Source organism: Chrysochloris asiatica, unplaced genomic scaffold (genome assembly GCF_000296735.1).
Source record: "Chrysochloris asiatica unplaced genomic scaffold, ChrAsi1.0 scaffold00090, whole genome shotgun sequence".
Lineage (NCBI taxonomy): Eukaryota > Metazoa > Chordata > Mammalia > Afrosoricida > Chrysochloridae > Chrysochloris > Chrysochloris asiatica.
In genome coordinates this window covers 1,572,137-1,584,151 of record NW_006408608.1, presented here as the reverse complement: position 1 = coordinate 1,584,151, position 12,015 = coordinate 1,572,137, and the positions used below count along the sequence as shown (strand labels likewise).

The following is a 12,015-nucleotide window of genomic DNA, read 5'->3' as shown; positions in this document are numbered from 1 at the left end:
CCAGTATTAGCTAATGATAGCCCGTGGGACTCACAAAGGTCTGATCTGCAACCAATCATGGGCATGCAGGGCCATGCAGTATTTCCTTCCATTTTGCATGGGGTCCCCCTGAGTCAGGCCAAGTCAACAGCAGCTGGCAATTACAAGGAGAAGCCTCCCGTTTAGCACACATCTAAAACCCACTGCCGTGGAGTGGATCCTGATGCATAGTGACCCTACAAGATAGACTAGAACTGCCCCATGGAGTTTCCAAGACCCTAAATCTTTATGGAAGCAGCTGGTGATTTTGAACTGTTGTTCTTCTGGTTTGCAACTGAGTACTTAACCACTCTACCACCAGGAACTCATTCTAGCATTCTCTCAGATCTATTGGATTAATGTCTGGCTCCCCCACCAGGTAGTGTGCTTCATACAGAACAGAATTCTGTCTCTTTTTGCTTTTCATTTTATCCTTAGCACACAGCACAGTGTGTGCACATTGTTGTTGCTAAGTGCCATCAAGTCGGTTCCAACCCATAGCGACCCTGTATAGGGTTTCCCAGGAGCAGCTGGTGAGCTTGAACCACCAACCTTGCAATTCAGACAGCTTTGCAGTCTGTTGCATTAAACCACAGCGCCATACCAGGACTCCGTGCACATAGTAGGTGCTCAGTAAAGATACATGCACGTGAGAATGTCCTGGCCTAATCCTTTGGCCTTCTGCCTCGGGCCTTTGTAGAGGCCACGGGAAGCAGCAAGTCATCTGCTGCTGCTTTAGGGGCTACTGCGTTCCATGAACCTGAAACCGAAGTTGGTTCCCTGTCAAAAGCTTTCCCAGCTGGGTTTGGGTCTGTTCCCTGGCCGATGGGCAGATGGAGAGGATATGAGATAACCCGGTGAGGCCCAGCCCCCAGCTCACTTGCTGCTGGGAGCCCTGCCCAAGCTGCAGGATGGAGAAGCCGGGGAGAGCCTTGCTCATAAATTACATTTCGGACAGTCGGCTGGGAAGATTAGGATCACACCAGGGTTTGGAGCCAGGGCTTTCCAGTGTCTCCCTGCAGGAAAAGTGGTTCTGGGATAAACAGATCTGGCAGAGACAGGGAAGGAAACAGAGCAGAGGAGAGATGGGGAAAAGGAGAGAGAAAGGGAAGGGAAAGAGGCAGAGATGAGAAAGCGAGAGAAAGAAGAAGACAGAAGGAGGAGGGAAGGGAAAAAAAGCAAAGCAACCAATGAAAGAGAGTGCAACCAGATACATGAAGATGAGGAGTCCAAGAGAAGGGCGTGGGGAGACAGCGAGGTGGGCAGAGGGATGGCTTAGACACCTGCTCAGGTAGGTCCTCCCACACATCCCCTCCTTTTCTCTTTCATAGATTCTCCAGATGCTACAGAGATAAGACTGATGGCCTTAATGGACCCCAGTGCCAAGAGAGGAAGATTCTGCCCAATCAGGGACTCAGGTGACATAAGATGTTTGCCCATGATCATACAGCAAATCCAAGGCTTCAGGCCACTACTAAGTGCTGCTCTCAGAGTTTCCTTGTTGGAAATGGGAGAAGTTATCCATAATGGGCAAGGAGCTCTGGTAGCGTAGTGGCTACAAATCAGGCTGCTAACCTCAGGGTCAGCAGTTCGAAACTACCAGCTGTTCCGCTGGAGAAAGATGAGACTTTCTGCTCCCGTAAAGATTTACAGCCTCGGAAACCCTGTACAGGGTCGTTATGAGTCAGAACCAACTCCAGGGCACATAACAACAACCCATAGTGGGCAGTTTCAGCCCGCCAGCTGCTTTGTTATGTGCCGTGGAGTCGGTTCCAATCCATAGCGACCCTGTACAGGGTTTCTGGGGCGGTAAATCTTTACAGGAGCAGAAAGCCTCATCTTTCTGGTAGTTTCAAACTGGTAGTATCAAACTGTTGACCCTGAGATTAGCAGAACTCTCCAGGCAGAGCTTCAAACTGCTTCAAACTGGCTTAGTCATGGCCCACACATTGAAATTAGAGTAGACCCAAATTTGTAAATGTAGGTATACCAGAATGAAAACAGGAATGGGGAACATTTCAGGTCTAAGTCCTGGGATGGTAGATTTGGGAGAGCAGTGAGCCCTTTCTGAAGTGTGATACAAGAGATTGGACTATTGGCAGGACTTTGGAGAGCAGCACACATTCAAAGTGGTGCTGTTAGCTGCCACCTTAGAGTCGGGCGCCAGTGTTTCTAATGGTGTTTGTCAAGAGATTTGGTTGCTGGGCAACATTCATAATGCCCTTGTTTTCTAAAGGGGAGATTGAGTTACTAGCAGGACGTCAGTCTGTAACTTTTCTCAGCCGTTAACATTTAGGTTCACCACATTTTACAAATTCAGGTACATTCCAGTGTTTGTTTATCAGACATGGCTGAACCAGAAAGAACCAGTCTGAAGCCCTGACTATGGAGCACTTCTGCTCCGATATCTAGGGTCACTGTGCTGCTAAGCAACTTGACGGCAACACATTTGCAGACAGCTGCACAGAGACCACATTCCCACACAGACTCTTTCCATTCGTTGTTGCGTTCATCTTGGTTCTCATCCCCATGAGACCATCACCACACCCCACAAACTGTAATGCAGAATACAGAATGAACTTTGACCTCCAGAAAGAAATGTTTTACTTAAATTCCAAGTCATGATATCATAGAGGGACAAATCTCTTGGACTAGTATTGTAGAAACCTGGCTTCAGATCCCAGCTCAGCTACAAACTCACTCGCTGTGTGGTCTAGGGGGTCTCCACATGGTGTCTCTGGGTCTTGAAACAAGAGTAGTGGTTCATCTAAGAGTCTTCCAGTGGTTGAATTCCATGATAATCATGACCCCTTTAGAGGAAACCACAAGTGGGGATCCCTGAGTGAGCCCTAGATGGAGTGTCTACAGGGCCCAGCTACCTGGCAGATCCCTTTGGAGTCAGCAACACTGGTTAAAATACACATGCTTCTGACTCACGGTTGCATTTGCGCTTTTCAGTATCTTGTGATTTAGGCCTTATGACTGTATGCCTACTTTACAGATGAGGAGACTGAGGCTCAGGCAGAAGTGATTTGATAAAAAGGATTCAGGTAGGAAATAGATCCAAGAACTCCACAAAAATCTACCAGAGTCCCCCACCATGGTTCAGTCCTAAACATAAGGGCTGACCAAGAGGGGAAGAAACTCAGGGTGCAGGAAGGAGGACAACTAGTCACTTCGCCAAAGACCTACTGCCTAATCCCCTGATGTTTAAACAGTTGGTTTTATTGCGGGGGAGGGGTTGGTTTTGGTTTTGGGTTTTGCTATAAAAGGAAGCTTTATTGTTTTCATCTTGTCCAAGGCTTGGGAGAAGAGGGGCTCCAGGGTGTTGACTCTGCCGGCTCTGTGGCTGGAGAGCAAGATTCAGGCAGAAGGTCTGCAGAGAGCAGGGGAATGCAAAAGGCCCTTCACAGGTGGGGGTGGGGGGGGGGGCTCCACAGGCTCTTCCTAGTCTTGCTTGAGAGTGAGACTCTCAAAGACATACTCACCCAGCCCTGCCTGGGGACTGGCCATCTTATGGAGGTTGGTCAAGCAGTTGCCCATCTTCTTGATATTTTTCACACCTTCTTGTCGAGGAAATGGTTCTCCAGAAAGTCACAGAGGTGGGGGTCTGTGTGGGTAGCACCCACGGCGTGCAGATCAGAAGAGACTGGTTCAGATTCTTCTCCAGGGCCAGGAGAGCTTCCGTGGCATCTAAGATTCTTCCCCACTCATCTTGGGTTTGCATATCCTGGAAGAGTGTGCGACCACCACGCTGGTTCTGCAATTTCAAGAGACGCTCAGCACCCTCGTGCTTCTCCTTCACCAACTCACGGAAGAAGTGTCCCACACCTTCCAAACCTACATCATCAGATCAAAATAGAAGCCCAGAGACAGGTAGGTGTAAGAGTCCCACAGATGCGGGTTAAGCAGACAGTTGACATCCGCCTCCACTTCAGCAGGATAATTCTAAGGGATCTGAGAGCTCATAATTGGGCAAAGATTTGGAGCTAACCACACACACACACACACACAACAGTGTTTAGCTGGTCTTGGTAACAGGGAATGGTTAAGAAGATGGTCCCAGAGAAGAGATTGTGCCTAAAGATGTTAGAGGTGGTCTGAGGCTGGAGATGGGGAGGGGATCCCCAGATTTGTTCCGTCCAAACACTGTTGAAGCAAGACACAGATCCACGGGACTGCAGGGCAAACTCTGTTTAAACAGTTTTGAGGGGACTTCAGGAAACCCATTTTTCTAAACTCTATTATATAACAAAAGATTTCGTGTTTTACGTAAGAAGCTGCAGCCCACAGGAGGTTACATAGTTGTAGGCATCCTCCCTGCTCCATTCCTGTCAGACTATAGCTGCTGAAAATACAGGACAACATTTGAGGCATATTAGTACCAGTATTGATTGCCACCAAGTGGACTCGGATTTATGGTGACCTCATAGGAGTCCTGGTGTGGCACTGTGGGTTAATGTGCCAGACTACAAAGCCATCTGAACTGCAAGGTCGGCAGTTCAAGCTCACCAGCTGCTCCTCGGAAACCCTATACAGGGTTGCTATAGTTCAGAATCAACTCAACAGCACTTAACAACAACAAACATATGTGTCAGAGTAGAATGGTGCCTCATAGGGCTCCTAGTGACTGATTTTTTAGAAGCACCTCTAGGTAGACTGCCCGGTTCTGCACCAACCTCACAATCATCACCACGTTTGAACCCATTGCAACTATTCATAAGGTTTTCAATGATGAACTATTTGAAAGTAATCCATCTCTCCTTCTTCCAAGTCTGTCTTCATCTGGAAGCTCAGATGAAAACTCTCCTCTGGGTGACCCTGCTGGTATTTAAAATACTGGTGGCATAGCTTTCAACATCACAGCAACACACAAGCCTCCGCAGTACGACAAGCTGACAGATGAGTGGTGGAACCAGTTTGAAGAATATTCCAGAGTAGTAGTGGCCTTAGCTTACTTGTGCTTACTTCTTAACCTGTAGTGAACAATGTCACATGGATTTCACCACATGTGAAACTTTCACTATAGATTAGAATCTGTGCTTACCTGGTTTACTGGACACCCTGTCATTGTCATTATCATTGTTGTGAACTACTATTGCGTCCATCCTAACTCATAGCAACTCTGTATAGGGTTTAGTAGTCCAGTGCTTATCCTACATTGCCAGATCAGGACTCCTGTCAAGGATTATAAATTTGAAAAGAGGCTTTGATTCTGTAGGAAGGTGCTCTGGGGCTGGGAGAGAGACAGATGCCAATCAGATCTAGAAGCAGAGTCAACGATATGGTGCAAAACATGTGAAACTGTTCACTAAGATTAGTAAGTAAGCACATGCTTACCTTGCTTATTGGGTAATCCGACACTGCTTGAAATAAAACCATCCCCTGCAATAATCTTTCAAAGCACACACAAAAGTTTAGTTCAAAGAGTATTGTACTGAAGTTTAAAAAAAATTATATTCATATGGAGACCCAAGAGACAACGGTAACTCCAAAGCCTAGATGGGAAGGTGAGGGGACAGCGAGTCTACATTAATGGAAGTGACACAACCGAAGTAGAAATAATGAGAAAGTGGACGACACAAGCAACTGTGTTGCTGAGCAATATATCTAGAAATGGTTAAATGGAAGCATGTTTTGATGTGAATATTTTCACCAAAATGAAAGTTTAATTTGGAAGGAAGACCAGACAGCTAAGGCTGACCATTCCCACACAAAGTGCCCCACGTGGGTCATTTGATCTTACCCCGCCCATCAGCACTCCCATCCTCTGATAGTTCTGTGTTTGCTTAGTTGGCCTGTGATCTGTTTTCCATGTGCCTGGGGCTTGGTCTGTTTTGCTCACTGCTGTGTCCCCAGGATGGAGAATGGGACCTGGCACATAGCAGGTGCTCGGTATCTTGTGGTGAAATAAGTGGGTGACCAGCCCTCTATGTGAGTACTGTGATTGCTCCCCTTCTACGGAAACAGACACTGAAACCACCTGAGATGGAGTGAAGTTGCCCAAGGTCACTTGTTTTTTAAGCTTCCCTCAAGGCAACTGGTGCAAATTCGTGGTGACCCCATGCACATGAAACGAAACAGTGTCCAGCCCTGCACCATCCCTATGATTGGTTGTGGATTGGACCATTGTGATCCATAGGGTTCTCTCTGGCTGATTTCTTAAAGTTATCACCAGGACTTTCTTCCTAGTCTGAAAGCTCTGCTGAACGTCATAGCAACATACAAGCATCCACTGACAGACAGGTGAAGGCTAGGCATGAGTTGCTAGGACTTCAACCAGGGTATCTCACATGGAAAGTGAGAATTCGACCATTGAGCCACCAAATGAATGCCTCTCTAAGGTCACACAGAGATTGTACTTAAACCCAGGCAGCCTTTCCCAGAGTCTGTCCACGTAACCGCAGTTCTGCACAGTGAGGACACAAAAAGTCATTGGTGACTACGGGTATGAATGAATGAATGAGCAATCCTCCATTCTCTTACCCACTCCCATCAGGGGCCTATTGGCCTGGCAATGTGGGACAAAAAACCCCCCACAAAGTTGGCAGAAAACACTAAACGTAAAACCTTGACCCTGGACCTCAGCTCAGGGCTCCCACTCAACACTGGCAAAACAAGGGCCCAGAGTCACAATGCACATTGGTAAGAGGCCAGGCATCCAGTCCCATGGCTCCTTCCCCGCTCTGAGGTCACCTTGTGCCCTGGGGCTTGCTGGTAGAACAGTTGTTGTTATTAGGTGCCATTGAGTTGATACCAACTCATAGTGACCTTATGCACAGCAGAATGAAACACTGCCCGATCCTGGGCCAACCTCACTACTGTTGCCACGCTTGAGTCCTTTGATGCTGCCACTTGGCCAATCCATCTCGCTGTGGGTCTTCCTCTTTTTCTCTGATCCTCCACCTTACCAAACATGATATCCTTCTCCAGCGATTGGTCCCTTCTGACAATATGTCTGAAGTATGAGAGACGAAGTTTGGCCATTTTGGCCTCCGAGGAGCACTCTGGCTTCACTTCTTCCAAAACACATCTATTGGTTCTTTTGACAGCCCCTGGCACTTTCAGTATTCTCCTCCAACACCGTAACTCAAAAGCATCAATTCTTCTACAGTGTCCTTATTCACTGTCCAGCTTTCGCATGCATATGAGGTAGAGCAGTGGCTGGAGTTAAGTTCAGCCTTGCTCCTCACTAGCTGTGTGACCTTATCCAAGTCATTGTACCTCCTCTGAGTCCCCCCCGCTGTAAATGGGAATGTCACTACCTAACCCACAGGGCTGCTCTTAGAATCAAGAAATGAGATCAGGGACAAGTTCCCTTGGAGAATATATATGTGTGTGTGTGTGTGTGTCCCCTCTTTCAGCCTGCCCTCCTGACTTAGTGTCTCTTCTTCCACCTCCACCGGACAAGCAGCACGGATACACCCAGAACCAACCTGCCGACTCTAGTGAGGTCTGAATCAGAGGAAAATTGTTGTTGTTGTTGTTGTTGTTGTTGTTATGTGCCGCGGAGTCAGTTCTGACTCATAATGACCCTGTAGAGGGTTTCCAAGGCTGTAAATCTTTACGGGAGCAGAAAGCCTCATCTTTCTCCCACGGAACAGCTGGTAGTTTCGAACTGCTGACCCTGAGGTTTGCAGCCCAAGATTCGAGATTCATAACTACTACACTACCAGGTCACCAGTTTGAAACTACCAGCTGCTTCGCAGGAGAAAGATGAGGCTTTCTACTCCCGTAAAGATTTACAGCCTCGGAAACCCTGTTCAGGGTTGCTATGGGTCAGAACTGACTCCAGGGCTCTTACCAACAACAACAACACTACCAGAAATAATTGAGGTTAATTCCTGGGCTTCTGGAACATACCACCCACCTCTCCTCCCAGCAGGCCAGGAGGATTCATGAGTTGATGGTGGTATTATTCTGTAAAGAGCTTTGAGATCCTTGGAGAGAGCGCCCTGGGGGCATGGGAAGGATGAAATGGGAAGCATAATGGTATTAGCACCCAATTACTCTGGAAGGATCTTTCTAGCCTCCCTTCCCCTCCCCTCAAGCTAACTGAAGCTCTAGGGAGCTCCGTCCTAACCCCTGGCAGCACCAGGCTGGGACCTGGTGGCACTGCTGGCTGGGTCCTGACCTCTGAGCAGCATAGGGATTCTCTCTGGGTGTTTGATACCTCAGCTGGTTTGAGGATCCCTTGAGAATGAACACACCAAGAATGCAGCTCAACTGACCCTACTCCCCATAAAGCTCTGTAGCTCTGCCTCTGACCAAGGCACAAGAGCAAATGTGTATAAACTTAGTGACGTAATGTAATGATTATGAGGATGGTGCAAGACTGGGCAGTGTTAGGTTCTGTTGTACACAGGGTCACTGTGAGTCAGAGGCAACTTAACGGCACCTAAAAACAGCAAGCCAGAAGAACAAATAAATCTGTTTTGAAGGAATTACAGCCAGAAGGCTCCTTAGAAGCAGGGATGGCTCTGTCTCATGCAGTCTGGACACGTTATCAGGATGGACCAGTCCCTTGAAAAGGACATCATGCTTGGTAAATAGAAGGTCATCAAAAAAGATGAGCTGGATGACCAATAGGATTAAACACAACAGTTGTGGTGCTGTTGCTCTGTTGTACATAGAGTTGCTATGAGTCGGCAGAACCCAACAACAACAACATAGTGCTCATTGTTGTTGTTGTTAAGTATCATCGAGTGGGTTCTGACCCAGAGCGACCCTGTATAGGGTTTCCGAGGAACAACGGGTGAGCTTGAACAGCCAAACTTGCAGTTCAAATGGCTTTGCAGTCTGGCGCATTAACCCACAGCGCCACCCCAGGACTCCATAGTACTTAAAACTCTCTGAATTTATCTTTTCAGGTATTAGTGACCCAAACCAAACCAGACTAGTTGCCATCAAGTTGATTTTTACTCATGACAACCCCATGTGTGCAGAACAGAACTGCTCTACAGCATCTTCATGGCTGTAACCTTTCAGAAGCAGATCACCTGGACTTTCTTCTGAGGAGCTTCTAAGTGAATTCAAACTGCCAACCTTCTGGCTATCAGCTGAACACTTAGCCATGTGCACCCCACAGGAAACCTACTTGTGTACCAGAAGGTGTTTATTTCAGCTTGCCCTGATCCCTCAGGCTAACCTGGTTCACCTTGTTCACAGCTAAGATCCCAGTGCCCAGAACAGTGCTCAGCACATAGTAGGTGCTCAACTAATCTTTATAAATGAGTGTTGGACTGAAGGTGTGTCTGTACACACACGGGAACATGACCTTCATGAAAGGGTCTGTGGACTGGACTCACTGGAGACCAACATGCACTGGACCCCAAAGCCATTGGCTTCTGAATCAGACATGCAGCCCAGACAATCTGGCCCAATGGGCACCCAAAATGAGAAGTCAGACCCCTGCTCCCACAGACAGCCCTTGCTGTCCTCCATACAGATGCCCACCAACCCAAGATGGTACTGACCCACCTAGCTTCTCCATGGGGAGCAACAAAGGTCCTTCTACATCTTTCCCAGGCTTCCTTCCGTGCTGTGGGGCCCTCCTTGTCCTCACCCAGGTCCTCTCAGCCTCCTCTTGCCCCTTCTGCTCTCTCCCTGCCAGCCCACCCCCATGCTGCCACCTCTACCCATCAGAAGCTAATTGCTCAGAAACTTTCCTTAGGAGCAATTTCCACTTCTTATTATGCCTGCTGTGCCGGCCCAGCTCCGTGCTATCTGGCTCCCTACAGCAGGGAAGGGGGACTGACACTTTTCTGGAATAGCAGAGGTGATCAAGTGTGTGGGGGGATGGCTCCTGGGATTACGATAAGGGCTGGCGGACCGCTTGGTATGCCAGGCCAGGCTGCACGGGTTACCTTCCATATTGGGGTGATAAAGATGATTCTCCATGCTGGTCCCTATCTCCTATCAAGACCAAACATTCAAATGCAGCCCTGTGTTCAACCTGTACCTCCCTGCCTGATACCACCTCCTCCAAAGGAAATTGAACCTCGTGATTTGAAAGGAAAAAAAAAAAATTAATTGAAGTAGCCAGGTCATTCCCTCCCTATCGTCTCCTGGATTTAATGAAAAATATGGAGACAGTTTTGAAGCCAGGTGTGCTATGGGGTGCAGAAAGAGAGAGGAGGTAACTAGAAGGTATTTATGTGAGGAAGTTCCTTGTAGCTTTACGACATCTGAAAGGATTTGGACTTGGACCAAAACAAAACACCCTAAACCCCGTTGATATCAAGTCTGTTCCAACCCATAAGGACCCATGCATTACAGGGAAAATTTATACTATGTAGGGTTTTCTTAGCTGTACTCTATGAAAGCAGTTTGCCAGACTGCATAGTACTGTCCAGTGGATTTGAACCAACAATCTTTAGGTTAGCAGCAGCTTGTACCACATCACGTTCCAACTCACTTCCAAAGTGCTTTGGCCTCAAAGTTGCAAAATCTGGGATGAGTTAGTGTAGGAAGGAAGACCTTGACCCAAAAGAGAGGTGCCTGGTGGGAGAGGCAGCGTGACTTTACTTCCCATCTTAATCAAATTTTACCAATGAGACAGAGGCTTCCGGAAGGTTTGGGTGGCTTTTTTATTATTATTATTTTTTAAGGTTTCGGAATTGTGTCCTGGGTTCGGCGCCTGTCAGCAGAATATTTATTGTACTTTATGGTACATTAGTAACGAGATTGTCTTCCCTTTGCACAGCCGACTTCAAACCCCCAGTCTATCTGGAAGGAGCGTGTATTAAGTAGGAGGATTTCTTTTTTGCCAAAGTCAGCAGCTATGGCGGAGACGCCCCGACTCCCGGAACTCGGGCTGTGGTGGCATCGCCCACGGGCCCGGGGAGGAGGGGAAGAGGCAGCCTGGCTCCCGGGCTCAGTGCCCTGTCTGGGTTCAGCACCCAGAAAAGGCGCATTCCTCTGGGCTGCTGTCCGCCCTCATGTGCCCCCGCCTCTGCATCTCCCGGTGACCACTGTGAACCCCCGGGGAGGGGCAGAGGGAAGTAGGGGTGTCCGCAGGGTTGAGGCCTTCCCCCACACTCAGCAGGGCACCATACCCCAGAATGGCCTCAGCACTCACCACAAATTACAGCCCAGACAAAGGCTGGGGGGCTGGGGCAGGGGAGGGGGCAAAGGGACAAAGGGGCCGGAACAGAGAGGCCGGCAGCCCAGGCAGCTGTCCTGCCCACAGGAGCTTCTTAGACAGGTTTTACAGGTCTGCCAAGGAGGCGGGGCCACAAGCCAGTAATTACAAATTGGTTCAGGGAGGGAAAGGCTAGAGAAGGCGTTTCCACATCCCAGCTCCAAGCTCAGGTGGAAATTCCAGCTTTTTCCCCAATGGGTCCTGGAGCTGACCCTAGGCTGGCTTCTGCCTCTATCTAGTTTGCTGAATGATGTCAAGGGGGTCTCTTCCTCTTTATGCCTGACTCCTCCAAATCTGCCAATGAAGGAATTCCATTAGATTGTGCCGTTGCAGGATAATGCACTGGACTGCAAAGTCAGTTTGAACCACAAGGTTGGTGGTTCAAACCCACCAGTCGCTCCTCGGAAACCCTATACAGAGTTGTTATGAGTCAGAACCAACTCCAGGGCACTTACTAACAACAACAGGCGTATTCCTAAGGAGTTTCTGGGTAGTACACATGGTTAAGCATTGGGCTACTAACTGAAAGTTTGGCAGTTCAAACCCACCCAGAAGCACCTCAGAAGAAAAGCCTGGCAATCTCCTTCTGAAAGGTCACAGCCTTGAAAACTTGATGGAATGCATTCTAGTAGAGTAGACCCATGGGACTGGAGCCACCATGAATCAGAACCCAGTGGATGGCAACTAACAACGACTACAGATTCTTCTGGTTCCGACAATAGTACATCCACTCTTCACTTACCAGCATGGTTAGGTTCCAAAAACCTGGTCACTATCTGAAAATTGGTGTATGTGAAACTAGAGGATGGCCACATCAGATCACAAAATGGAGAATGTCTGCATCATTAATACAC

At 48.2% G+C, this 12,015-nt stretch overlaps 1 pseudogene; it reads right to left on the bottom strand.

Annotated features, from left to right (window-relative positions):
* Window positions 1–3,465: 3,465 nt before the first annotated feature.
* The window catches only part of LOC102811524, a 52,718-nt pseudogene continuing 44,168 nt past the window's right edge, over window positions 3,466–12,015 (bottom strand).